The sequence below is a fragment of the Eriocheir sinensis genome, chromosome 41 (genome assembly GCF_024679095.1).
Source record: "Eriocheir sinensis breed Jianghai 21 chromosome 41, ASM2467909v1, whole genome shotgun sequence".
Classification (NCBI taxonomy): domain Eukaryota; kingdom Metazoa; phylum Arthropoda; class Malacostraca; order Decapoda; family Varunidae; genus Eriocheir; species Eriocheir sinensis.
This window is the reverse complement of record NC_066549.1, coordinates 14,017,105-14,030,755: the sequence shown is the minus strand read 5'-3', so window position 1 is coordinate 14,030,755 and position 13,651 is coordinate 14,017,105. Positions and strand designations below refer to the sequence as shown.

The window sequence follows — 13,651 nt, the reverse complement described above, 5'->3', positions numbered from 1 at the left end:
TCCTTTGTCTATGTTATTGGGAGTAGCATGGTGGAAGGATTTTTTTTTTTTTGACCTTTTCTCTTAGCCCCACCCCTGAAGAAAAAGGCAGACTAAGGTTTCACTATACCACTCACAACGAGGTATACTCAAAGGGCCGCCCGTAGGTCACCGTGAGCTCCCAGACAATCCCTCTGTCTGCCCACGAATCCTCATCACCGTCTTTCATCAGCACAACACTGTCGCATCATTATGAGATCAATATAGTTCACAACACCGCAACAGTGGCAAAAAATTAAACACTATATAGTTTGGTATTACAAGACACTCCGCCATCTCACATCACCTATTTCTAAAGGTCAAAGAGGGGATCAGTTGGGTTCTAATGAGTGTTTCTTTAGGTTCATGGTACAGAAGAAGGGTCAGACTACCACCAGGGTCATAAAACTACTCCTGGAAATGCCCGCAACTCCGACGAAAGCCTTGTCAAATATGTGTTTCCTAGGTTCACGGTACAGAAGAAGGGTCAGACTACCACCAGGGTCATAAAACTACTCCTGGAAATGCCCACAACTCCGACGAAAGCCTTGTCAAATATGTGTTTCCTAGGTTCACGGTACAGAAGAAGGGTCAAACTACACACCAGGGTCATAAAACTACTCCTGGAAATGCCCACAACTCCGACGAAAGCCTTGTCAAATATGTGTTTCCTAGGTTCACGGTTGAGAAGAAGGGTCAGACTACCACCAGGGTCATAAAACTACCCCTGGAAATGCCCACAACTCCGACGAAAGCCTTGTCAAATATGTGTTTCCTAGGTTCACGGTACAGAAGAAGGGTCAGACTACCACCAGGGTCATAAAACTACTCCTGGAAATGCCCACAACTCCTACGAAAGCCTTATCAAATATGTGTTTCCTAGGTTCACGGTACAGAAGAAGGGTCAAACTACACACCAGGGTCATAAAACTACCCCTGGAAATGCCCACAACTCCTACGAAAGCCTTGTCAAATATGTGTTTCCTAGGTTCATGGTACAGAAGAAGGGTCAAACTACACACCAGGGTCATAAAACTACTCCTGGAAATGCCCACAACTCCCACGAAAGCCTTGTCAAATATGTGTTTCCTAGGTTCACGGTACAGAAGAAGGGTCAGACTACCACCAGGGTCATAAAACTACTCCTGGAAATGCCCACAACTCCCACGAAAGCCTTGTCAAATATGTGTTTCCTAGGTTCACGGTACAGAAGAAGGGTCAGACTACCACCAGGGTCATAAAACTACTCCTGGAAATGCCCACAACTCCCACGAAAGCCTTGTCAAATATGTGTTCTTCGGCGGCGAAATGTCTCCTAATACGACCCTATGTTACTGAAGGCTGACTGTAAAAGCGCGGGGAGATCGAGCCAGGCGTGATTAGTGATGAACAATGAAGAAAAATATATTTGCATGTTAATAGAGTAATATCCAAAGCGGCCATTTAATAATTACGCAACGCTTTTTTCGGTAATTTTGATCCCCCTCCCTCCCTTGTCACCCCTTGTAACGCATGACCAAACATCCCCCATAGAAAATTATGTAACACCAGCTCGGCCCCCCCAATAAAAATAGTAGGTTTCCATTTTTTCACATACAACAATTTACCATCATATTATTATCTGTAGGTGTTACTGGATAATTTCATGTTACGAAATTAAAGACTCCAAGCTAAATTTGAAATGAAAATGTTCTCTTGGCATTTACTTAATTTCTCTTATAAAAACTCATAACATCTCTGGTGCAGTGGTTAACGTGCCGAACTACGAATCCGCGGGCCCGGGTTCGAATCCTGGCCTGGCAGTCGGCACCCATCTGTTCATCCTCCCTTTCAGACTGGTGGATAAATGGGTACCGGGGAAACCTGGGGAAGGTAAACTGTGGTAACCCGGATATCGCACTGGCACTCGGTCACAGGGTAATGGGTTCTTACCGAGCATAGTCTCAAGGGGCAATGTGACGGGGATGAGCACCGAGGCCACGCGCAGCTATAGCGTATGCACCAACCATCTTACCTATAAGAAACAGGAAAAATCTGAATGTTATGTAACACATGACTGCACCCCCTCCCCCTGGCACACTCATAACACTTCCCCATTACTTCCCCTCCCCTCCTTAGGCGTTACATAATTCTTGAACGACCCGCAGCAAAGACGGCTCAGTCATTCACTACCATCATCAGCCAGCAGGACAAAGGCATTTTCTCCCAACGTCTGCTGTTTGTGTGTTTCATCCAGCTCCAACAAAGGTTATAATTTCATCTCTCCACCTGGTTCTTTGTTGGTCCTGACTGCTACACTGGTTGTCACCCACCAGTGACAGTGCATCAGACATGATTATGCGTATGAACACAACTGAATTATTATAAACTGTATTCAGGAATCATTTAGTGGACTCCGGCTATGACGCTGGAGGAGAGGTAATTAAGAGGGTGGAGTCAGGCTCCCTCAGAACAGCGAGCCTGTCGGTGTGAGAACGACCAGGTGCAGGCAAACACACCGTCGAGTGCTAATAGTCTGCCCACGGTTCACACACTGCCGCCGGGGGACACTAATGTTGACATTTAGGAGCATAAATTACTTTTCCAGTGAGTCAGTTGTGTTGAATATATTTCACAGTGAAGTTCTCGAGCATGATATCTTAATGACGTCATTGACAATTCAGTATAATCTTTGTTATAGAGCAATAACACAATATAATCAACAAGTGCCATTAATACAGCATTTGCACCACCACCACCACCGTCACCACCACCACCACTACCACTATGTCTATTATTACTACTACTACCACTACTACTATGTCTATTACTACTACTACTTTTTTTTTTTTTTTTTTTTTTTTTACGTTGATTGCCTATTGCGCCGGTAGGCATCTTCCCGGTGGGGCCTGATGGTCGGCCCAAGGCTTCTTCCAGGTGGGGTCTGATGGTCGGCCCAGCCCGTTCTGGCGCAGGCGAGTGTTTATAGTGGCGCCATCTTGCATTGGCTCATGCTGCCTCCCGGAACTCGTTCTTGATTCGGTTGGACGGCTTCCTCTAGAGTCCGGGTTGATGGGTGGTCTTTAGGACAGCATGTGGGTAGTTTTAAGCCACTCGGCGGTGACTGAAAAATCCGAGTGGTAGCGTGGGGATTCGAACCCGCGTCGTCCATCACGCGGTGAATGTGGGCCCAGTACGCTACCACCTACGCCACCGCCACTACTACTACTACTACTATTACTACTACTACTACTACTACTACTTCTACTACTGCTATTAAATGACTATCAATAATAAATATGCAACACAGTAATCACGAGTGAAAATATAGATAACGGGTTATAGAATAGTTCCTCGTGTGTGTGTGTGTGTGTGTGTGTGTGTGTGTGTGTGTGTGTGTGTGTGTGTGTGTGTGCACTTTCGTAATTTCGTAGAGTGTGTCTGGGAGTCGCTCCTTTCTTACGTGTTGCCGGTGTGCGTCACTGGGAATTTCTCTCTCTCTCTCTCTCTCTCTCTCTCTCTCTCTCTCTCTCTCTCTCTCTCTCTCTGTGTGTGTGTGTGTGTGTGTGTGTGTGTGTGTGTGTGTGTGTGTGTGTGTGTGTGTGTGTGTGTGTGTGTGTGTGTGTGTGTGTGTCTTTCTCTCTCTCTCTCTCTCTCGGTCCATAATGCCTGGAGATGGATGGAATAAGGCGCGGAGGCGGATGGGTGGGGGCGGGGAGACCAGGAAAGACGAGGGGAGGGGAAAGGTAATGGCAGAGACGGACGCAGGGAGAGAATGGAAGGGGAGGGGAAGATGAGGAAGAGGAGGAAGAGTCGAGGGGAGGAAGTGAGGGGAGGAGAGAGAGAGAGAGAGAGAGAGAGAGAGAGAGAGAGAGAGAGAGAGAGAGAGAGAGAGAATTATGTTTATTAACCCCTAATTACATCACATTCTTCATCATTATTGGAACAGATGCTCTCTCTCTCTCTCTCTCTCTCTCTCTCTCTCTCTCTCTCTCTCACACACACACACACACACACACGCACACACCGGCCGTCACAGTTTACGGTTGCTGTCAACAAAAGCCTTAAATTTACACTGCAACCACCACCATCATCACCACCACTCTCTCTCTCTCTCTCTCTCAAAAAAGGCTATCGCGAGTCTAGCATGTGATCGGATCGTAGGAGAATAACACACCACAGTTCACAACAACAACAACAACAACAACTACTACTACTACTACTACTACTATTTCTACTACTATTTCTACTACTACTACTACTACCACTACTACTACTACCACCACCACTGGTACTACTACTATAGTCCTACTACCATCATCATCATCATCATCACCACCACACCCTCAACCACCACCAAGCTTCTCAGCACCTCCTCCATCACCATCATCACCATCAACACCACCACCAACGTTTTCCAATAGCAATCTCCATAAAACAGTCGGTTTGTCAGGCTGAATGTTTGTTGTGGGGGGGAAGGGGGAGGGGAAGGGGGAAGGATAAGGTATGAGGGGAAGGGGTGTGGGGAGGGGTGAAAGATAAATCTGGTGGGTAATGAGGTGAGGAGGGAAATGGGGGGGAGGGGAGGGGTGGATGGGAAGGGGAAGAGGAGGATGGCGGGGTCGAAGGACATTAAGTTGACAAGATTAAGAATTTTTTTACGTAATGTGTGTGTGTGTGTGTGTGTGTGTGTGTGTGTGTGTGTGTGTGTAGGGGTTGAAGGGACGGGGAAGAGGGGGGGAGGGGGGGATGGGGGGGTTGAAGAATGACATTAAGTTGACAAGATTAAGATTTTTTGTAATGTGTGTGTGTGTGTGTGTGTGTGTGTGTGTGTGTGTGTGTGTAGGGTTGAAGGAAGGGAAGAGGGGTGAAGGGAGGATGGGGTGTTGAAGAAGGACATTAAGTTGACAAGATTAGGAATTTTTTGCGTAATGTGTGTGTGTGTGTGTGTGTGTGTGTAGGGGTTGAAGGGAAGGGGAAGACGGGTGGAGGGGGGGGATGGGGGGTTGAAGAAGGACATTAAGTTGACAAGATTAGGAATTTTTTGCGTAATGTGTGTGTGTGTGTGTGTGTGAGAGAGAGAGAGAGAGAGAGAGAGAGAGAGAGAGAGAGAGAGAGAGAGAGAGAGAGAGAGAGAGAGAGAGAGAGAGAGAGAGAGAGATTGAGGAGGGCAGCAAACATTACCAGTCTGCCATAAATAAACAGTATAAAATAAAATAAAGTAAAATAAACATCCAGGAATTTCAAACACATAAAAGTGAACGAATGCAAAATGGCGCAACTTTTGAAAACATCCACTAATAAAAATCAAGGATGCTCTTTCACGCTACTGACAAAAATAACTAAAAGAATGACTAACAGAACTAAAAATAACGAGAGTGGCGGAAAAGCTCAAAGCGACGCAGAAAACCATGAAAAAGAGAGAAAAAAAAAGAGAAAGAGGAGGGGGGGGGGGGAGATGAACGAGGAAGGGTAAGGATGAGGTAAAGGAAGGAAAGCGTGCATAGAAGAGAGAGTATAGAGATATTTGGCGGAAGAAAGAGTATAGAGATATTTGGCGGAAGAAAGAGTATAGAGATATTTGACGGAAGAAAGAGTATAGAGATATTTGACGGAAGAAAGAGTATAGAGATATTTAACGGAAGAAAGAGTATAGAGATATTTGACGGAAGAAAGAGTGAAGAGATATTTGACGGAAGAAAGAGTATAGAGATATTTGACGGAAGAAAGAGTAAAGAGATATTTGACGGAAGAAAGAGTATAGATATTTGACGGAAGAAAGAGTATAGATATTTGACGGAAGAAAGAGTAAAGAGATATTTGACGGAAGAAAGAGTATAGAGATATTTGACGGAAGAAAGAGTATAGAGATATTTAACGGAAGAAAGAGTATAGAGATATTTGACGGAAGAAAGAGTGAAGAGATATTTGACGGAAGAAAGAGTATAGAGATATTTGACGGAAGAAAGAGTATAGAGATATTTAACGGAAGAAAGAGTATAGAGATATTTGACGGAAGAAAGAGTAAAGAGATATTTGACGGAAGAGAGAGTAAAGAGATATTTGACGGAAGAAAGAGTAAAGAGATATTTGACGGGAGAAAGAGTATAGAGATATTTGACGGAAGAAAGAGTATAGAGATATTTGACGGAAGAGAGAGTAAAGAGATATTTGACGGAAGAAAGAGTATAGAGATATTTGACGGAAGAAAGAGTAAAGAGATATTTGACGGAAGAAAGAGTAAAGAGATATTTGACGGGAGAAAGAGTATAGATATTTGACGGAAGAAAGAGTATAGAGATATTTGACGGGAGAAAGAGTATAGAGATATTTGACGGAAGAAAGAGTATAGAGATATTTGACGGAAGAAAGAGTATAGAGATATTTGACGGAAGAAAGAGTATAGAGATATTTGACGGAAGAAAGAGTAAAGAGATATTTGACGGAAGAAAGAGTAAAGAGATATTTGACGGAAGAAAGAGTAAAGAGATATTTGACGGAAGAAAGAGTATAGAGATATTTGACGGAAGAAAGAGTAAAGAGATATTTGACGGAAGAAAGAGTATAGAGATATTTGACGGAAGAAAGAGTATAAAGATATTTGACGGAAGAAAGAGTGAAGAGATATTTGATGGAAGAAAGAATAAAGAGATATTTGACGGAAGAAAGAGTATAAAGATATTTGACGGAAGAAAGAGTATAGAGATATTTGACGGAAGAAAGAGTAAAGAGATATTTGACGGAAGAAAGAGTAATGAGATATTTGACGGAAGAAAGAGTATAGAGATATTTGACGGAAGAAAGAGTATAGAGATATTTGACGGAAGAAAGAGTATAGAGATATTTGACGGAAGAAAGAGTATAGAGATATTTGACGGAAGAAAGAGTATAGAGATATTTGACGGAAGAAAGAGTATAGAGATATTTGACGGAAGAAAGAGTAAAGAGATATTTGACGGAAGAAAGAGTAAAGAGATATTTGACGGAAGAAAGAGTATAGAGATATTTGACGGAAGAAAGAGTAATGAGATATTTGACGGAAGAAAGAGTAATGAGATATTTGACGGAAGAAAGAGTATAGAGATATTTGACGGAAGAAAGAGTATAGAGATATTTGACGGAAGAAAGAGTAATGAGATATTTGACGGAAGAAAGAGTATAGAGATATTTGACGGAAGAAAGAGTAATGAGATATTTGACGGAAGAAAGAGTAATGAGATATTTGACGGAAGAAAGAGTATAGAGATATTTGACGGAAGAAAGAGTAAAGAGATATTTGACGGAAGAAAGAGTATAGAGATATTTGACGGAAGAAAGAGTAAAGAGATATTTGACGGAAGAAAGAGTAATGAGATATTTGACGGAAGAAAGAGTATAGAGATATTTGACGGAAGAAAGAGTATAGAGATATTTGACGGAAGAAAGAGTATAGAGATATTTGACGGAAGAAAGAGTAAAGAGATATTTGACGGAAGAAAGAGTATAGAGATATTTGACGGGAGAAAGAGTATAGAGATATTTGACGGAAGAAAGAGTAAAGAGATATTTGACGGAAGAAAGAGTAAAGAGATATTTGACGGAAGAAAGAGTAATGAGATATTTGACGGAAGAAAGAGTAATGAGATATTTGACGGAAGAAAGAGTAAAGAGATATTTGACGGAAGAAAGAGTATAGAGATATTTGACGGTAGAAAGAGTATAGAGATATTTGACGGAAGAAAGAGTAAAGAGATATTTGACGGAAGAAAGAGTAAAGAGATATTTGACGGAAGAAAGAGTAATGAGATATTTGACGGAAGAGAGAGTATAGAGATATTTGACGGAAGAAAGAGTATAGAGATATTTGACGGAAGAAAGAGTATAGAGATATTTGACGGAAGAAAGAGTATAGAGATATTTGACGGAAGAAAGAGTATAGAGATATTTGACGGAAGAAAGAGTAAAGAGATATTTGACGGAAGAAAGAGTAATGAGATATTTGACGGAAGAAAGAGTATAGAGATATTTGACGGAAGAAAGAGTATAGAGATATTTGACGGAAGAAAGAGTAAAGAGATATTTGACGGAAGAAAGAGTATAGAGATATTTGACGGAAGAAAGAGTATAGAGATATTTGACGGAAGAAAGAGTATAGAGATATGTGACGGAAGAAAGAGTATAGAGATATTTGACGGAAGAAAGAGTATAGAGATATTTGACGGAAGAAAGAGTATAGAGATATGTGACGGAAGAAAGAGTATAGAGATATTTGACGGAAGAAAGAGTGAGGTGAGGCGTGACGTATTTGTGACGCGTATCCACCACCTACCTCCACCCCTGGCTTCCCCTACGCCCAATTTCTCCTTCCTCCTCCCTCCTCCTTCTCCCCAGCAGTCCCCTCCCACTCTTTCCCTTTCTAAAGAAGAAGAAGAAGAGAAATAAGAAAAACAACAAACATAACACTACCACATAAATAATATATTAATATGTGGCAAAGGAGGAGGAGGAGGAGGAGGAGGAGGAGGAATAGTTGGAAATAGTGACTGGGAAGGGTAACGTGAAGGAGGAAAAAGAGGAGGAGGAGGAACAGAAGGAAGAGGAAGAGGAGGAGAGTCCCAAAATCTCATGAGCAATCCCAGTTCGACTCTCCCTCCTTCCCTTCCCTCTTTATCTAATCTTAATGTTCCTTTCTCCTTCCTTTCTCTTCCTTTGTTTCATCCCCAGCTCTTCCCCCCTCTTTTTTTTCCTATTCCCATCCTTTTCCTTTCATTCTTTCCCATTCTCCCCCCTTGCCCTTTCTTTCTTCCTCCCTCCTCTTGTAGTTTCCCCAGTGCCTTTCTTCTTTCCCTTTCTCTCCTTCCTGATTATCCATTACTTCCGTGCTTCCCTTTTCTCGTTCCCATATTTCTATGTTCTTTTACTCTCCATTCTTCTCTAGCTTTTTCCTCCTTGCATTCCTTCTTTTTTTCCCTCTTCTCTTTCCCTCTTCATTTCTGGTGTCTTGCATAACCTCCCATAGTTTCTCACTTTCTTCGTTTTCTCCTTCCTTCTATGTTTTTCTCTCCCGTTATCCCCTTTTTCCTTTCATTTCTTCCTTTCTCTCTTTTCCGCATTCCTCTTTCTTATAATTTCTTCTGTACCGAATTCTTCTCTTCTCCTTTCCCTTCCTCTCTATATTATACCGCCCACTTTCTCACTTTCTTTGTTGTCTCCTTCCTTCTCTCTGTTTTTCTCTCCCGTTTTCCCCTTTTTCCTTTCCCTTCTTCCTTTCTCTCTTTTCCGCATTCCTCTTTCTTTCTTATAATTTTTCTGTACCGAATTCTTCTCTTCTCCTTTCCCTTCCTCTCTATATTATACCGCCTACTTTCTCACTTCCTTTGTTGTCTCCTTCCTTCTCTCTGTTTTTCTCTCCCGTTTTCCCCTTTTTCCTTTCCCTTCTTCCTTTCTCTCTTTCCCCATTCCTCTTCTTTTCTGAACTCCTGTATACCTAATTGTTCTTTTCTGCTTCCCCTTCCTCTCTCTATATTATACCGCCCATCTTCTCACTTTTCTGCTTACCTTCCTGTTTTCCTTCATTGTATTCGCTCTTTCATTTCATTCTTCTTTCCTCTTTGTTGAATGATACATTACTTTGATTGTTTTTTCTGTAACATGAAGCGACAGCGTGATATTTAAATGGAGTGACCGGTGCAAACTCTTACTTTGGTTGGTATTATAACCCACATTCGCTTGTCACATCAACAATTTCTAGAGGTCAAAGTGGGGATCATTCGGGTTCTAATGAGTGTTTCTTTACGTTCATGGTACAGAACAAGCGTCATACTGCCACCAGGGTCATAAAGCTACCCCTGGAAAAGCCCACAACCCCTACGAAAGCCTTGTCAAATCGGTGTGCTTAGAGGACGAAATGTTTTGCATTATGACCTTTTATGTATTTCGCTCCCAAACGAGAGACTTTTCCGTGTGATGATCGTTAACATGATACAACAACAACCTGATATTTTGATACGTGTTGAATCATGTACAGTCGATCCTGAACCAACACAGTTTTGACCACCGCGGATTTCTCCACCGCGCCATCGCTTAAATATCACCCCCCTAAAAAAAAATTAAAAAAATCAATAAATCAATAAATAATTAAAAAAACTATCGCGAAAAAACAGGTCGCAACTCAGAGCACAGTTTATTGATAGGACGGGAGAGCGTGGCATTCAAATTTAAACGAATATCCCGCTCCCCCCCCCTCCCCCCCCCACCCCGCACCCCATGTGACATCAGACCGTGTGGGGGCCCTCCCTTCTGCACTCAATAGCGGTAAGTCACAGTAGGTACAACAAATGGTCAATACTAACGTTTCATTTCCTCTCAAGTAAAGGTTATTTGAAGGGCACTGGAGGAATGGAACAAATGGGAAAGATATGAACCTGGTGTAAATACGGCTGAGAGGATTAAAGGAAGGTTAGATATATTTATGGATGGGGAGCAGAGATGGTGAAGAACCTGCTCCTAGGATTTACAGGAGGAGGAGGAGAAGGAGGATTAGGAAGAGGAGAAGGAGGAAGAGGAGGAGGAGGAAGAGGAGGAGGAGGAAGAGGAGAAGGAGGAAGAGGAGGAGGAGGAGGAGAAGGAGGAGGAGGAGGAGAAGGAGGAAGAGGAGAAGGAGGAAGAGGAGGAGGATAAGGAGAAGGAGGAGTGTGTCATGTGTAGGCTGTCTGGCTCCTGTTGTCTCCTTATGATCTTGTGTATCCCATGTTTCTCTCCTCTTTCTCCGTTTCTTCCTCTTCCCATTTCTTTCCTTCTACAGTTTCTTCCTCGCTTTCTTCCGTTCCTTCCTTCCCTTCCCTTCTTTCCTTGTTTCTGCTCTTATACGAACTTCATGTACTCTATGTGTCCTTGTGTATCCCATGTTTCTCTCCTTTACTCCCGTTTCTTCCTCCTTCCATTTCTTTCCTTCTCCTTCTACAGTGTCTTTCTCCTCCCCTCCCTTTTCTGGTTTTTGTAATCTCCCTTATCTCCTTCCTTCTCTGTGTTTCTCCCCTTCAGTCTCATTTTTTCATTCTCCCTTCTTTCCTTCTCTTTCTATACCGTTTCTTCCTTCCTTTCTCCCGTTCCTTTCCTTTCCCTTCCCTTCCTTCTATATGCTCCCTTACTTTCATATTTCTCCCCGTTTCTCCCTTCCTTTCTCCCCTTCTTCCCTTCCCTTTCTACAGTATCTTTCTTCCTTTCTCCCGTTCCTTTCCTTTCCCTTCCCTTCCTTGCTTCTATCTCCTTTACTTCCATTCATCTTACTTTCTCCCTTTCCTTCTCTCTCTTTCTTCCGTTCCACCATTTCTACCTCCCTTTCTCCCGTCCCTTCCCTTACCCTCCCCCTCCCTGCCTGCGTTCCTTTCCTTGCGTCCATCCTCTCCCTTCCATTCTTCTCTCCGTCTCTCCCTTTCCTTCTCCTTCCTCTCTCCTTCCTTCTCCTTCCTCTCTCCTTCCTTCTCCTTCCTCTCTCCTTCCTTGCCTTCCCTCGCTGCCATGGGACGCGAAATGAGCTTTGGAAATGAATGGCCAAGTCCCGGTGGAGCGGGATGAATGAGAGAGAGAGAGAGAGAGAGAGAGAGAGAGAGAGAGAGAGAGAGAGAGAGAGAGAGAGAGAGAGAGAGAGAGAGAGAGAGAGAGAGAGAGAGATCAATAAACAATAAAAGCATGAGGGGGAGGGAGAGAATGAGATAAACGATGATTGGAGGAGAGAGAGAGAGAGAGAGAGAGAGAGAGAGAGAGAGAGAGAGAGAGAGAGAGAGAGATTGAAAGAAGCTTATTTCACATTGATCGGAGCATATGGATGATTCATAGACAGACGGACGTCAACGGATAGACAGACTGACAGAGAGAGAGAGAGAGAGAGAGAGAGAGAGAGAGAGAGAGAGAGAGAGAGAGAGAGAGAGAGAGAGAGAGAGATCTAAGCAGACAATGAAAAAAAACACAAGTAGAGTGCCAGAGACAGATAAAGACAGAGACATACAGAAAACAACAAAACAACAATGAAAAATACGAGAGAGAGAGAGAGAGAGAGAGAGAGAGAGAGAGAGAGAGAGAGAGAGAGAGAGAGAGAGACTTACATACCTATCTAAATACAGTAACATACAACCTCTCTCCTCTCCCCATTCTTCTTTCCCTCCATCCATCCTCTCCTTTCCCCTTCCCTCTCTTTCCCCTCCCTTCCCTCCTCTCCCTTTCATACCCACTCCCTTCTCTTCCCTCCCTCTCTTTCCCCTCCCTTCTCTTTCCCCTCCCTTCCCTTCTCTCCCTTTCATACCCACTCCCCTCTCTTCCCTCCCTCTTTCTTTACCCTCGTTTCCCTTCTCTCCCTTTCCCTCCATCCCGCCTTTTCTCCTTTCATTTCCCTTCTCTCCCCTTCCTATCTTTCCCTTCTCTCCCTTTTATTCCCCTCTTTTCCCTTCCCATCCCTCTCCTACCCCTCACCTCTCTTCCCTTCCTCTCTCTTTCCCTCCTCTCCACTCCTTCCCTTCCCTTTCCCTCCATCTCTCTTTTTTTCCCTTCCTATCCCTTCTCTCACATTTCTTATACCCCTCCCTTCTCTTCCTTTCCTCTCTTTCTTTTCTCTCGTTTCCCTTCTCTTCTTCTTCCCTTCACTTTCCCTCCATTCCCTTCTCTCCCTCATATCCTACCCCTCCCTTCTCTTTCCTCTCTCCTCTCACCTTCCCCTCCCCTTTCCTCCACTAATCCCTCCCACTTTCTCACTTCCCCATTCTCCCCCCTTTTCCCCCCCTCTTTCCCCTCCACCCCCCCAACCTTATATGACACTTGCGAAACCCGGATAATGGGGTAGGCGAAGGTCAACACGTGGGCGACGACATGCAGTTATCCGGAGCACGTTAATGTGTCGCCCTCTGTCGTATTGATTGTGGACCAGAGAGAGAGAGAGAGAGAGAGAGAGAGAGAGAGAGAGAGAGAGAGAACATTATTTACCTTAGTGCCAGACGGACAGACGATGGAGCAGTGTATATGGGTTGTCCACTTCTCGTTTGTTTGTTTGTCCTTTCTTCCTTTCTTCCTTTCTTCCTGTTCTAAGTTTCTTCTGGTCTTCTTTCTTTCTTTTTCTCCTTGCTTCCTTGTTTGCTTTGTTTTGTTTTATTCCCGATGCTGAGAATCAAGGAAACAAACAACATAGATAAACACAAGGCAATATTTACACACACACACACACACACACACACACACACACACACACACACACACACACACACACGCACAAACACTGCACTTTACGACATTTCAAAACATACACTTATTTTTTTTTCCAAACAGTCATATACAACAATAACGTTCACTTTTATTTCTCAACTCGCTTCTATTGTTTTTTCTTTTCCTATCACGTGTTTCAGTTCGTTTCGTTCACGCTCTCAAGACTTTTTTATGTGTACACTTATACCCACACTTAATTCTTCTTTTCTTTTTTCTTTCATTTCACTATTATTATTCGCTATTGCTTCACTCACACTTCTTTTTTCATCACTTTTATTTCTATTTCGCTACGTTGCTCTCCTTCCACTTTTCTTTCGTTCACAGGATGTCGTTTTGGTGGTACTGTTTGGTTTACGGGGTGGCGGTGGTGGCGGTGGTGGTGATGGTGGTTGGAGGCAGGGTGATTGGCTAGGCAAGGGACCAA

The 13,651-nt window shown here is 43.3% G+C and overlaps 1 protein-coding gene across 1 annotated transcript in view; it reads right to left on the bottom strand.

Moving 5' to 3' along the window:
* LOC127009692 (vang-like protein 2-B) overlaps positions 1-13,125 on the bottom strand; it is a 116,319-nt gene extending 103,194 nt beyond the window's left edge. Inside the window, exon 1 of the mRNA XM_050883018.1 lies at positions 12,952-13,125. The gene's annotated coding sequence lies outside the window, so the exon portion shown is untranslated. The remainder of the gene's footprint in view (positions 1-12,951) is intronic.
* Positions 13,126-13,651: the final 526 nt, after the last annotated feature.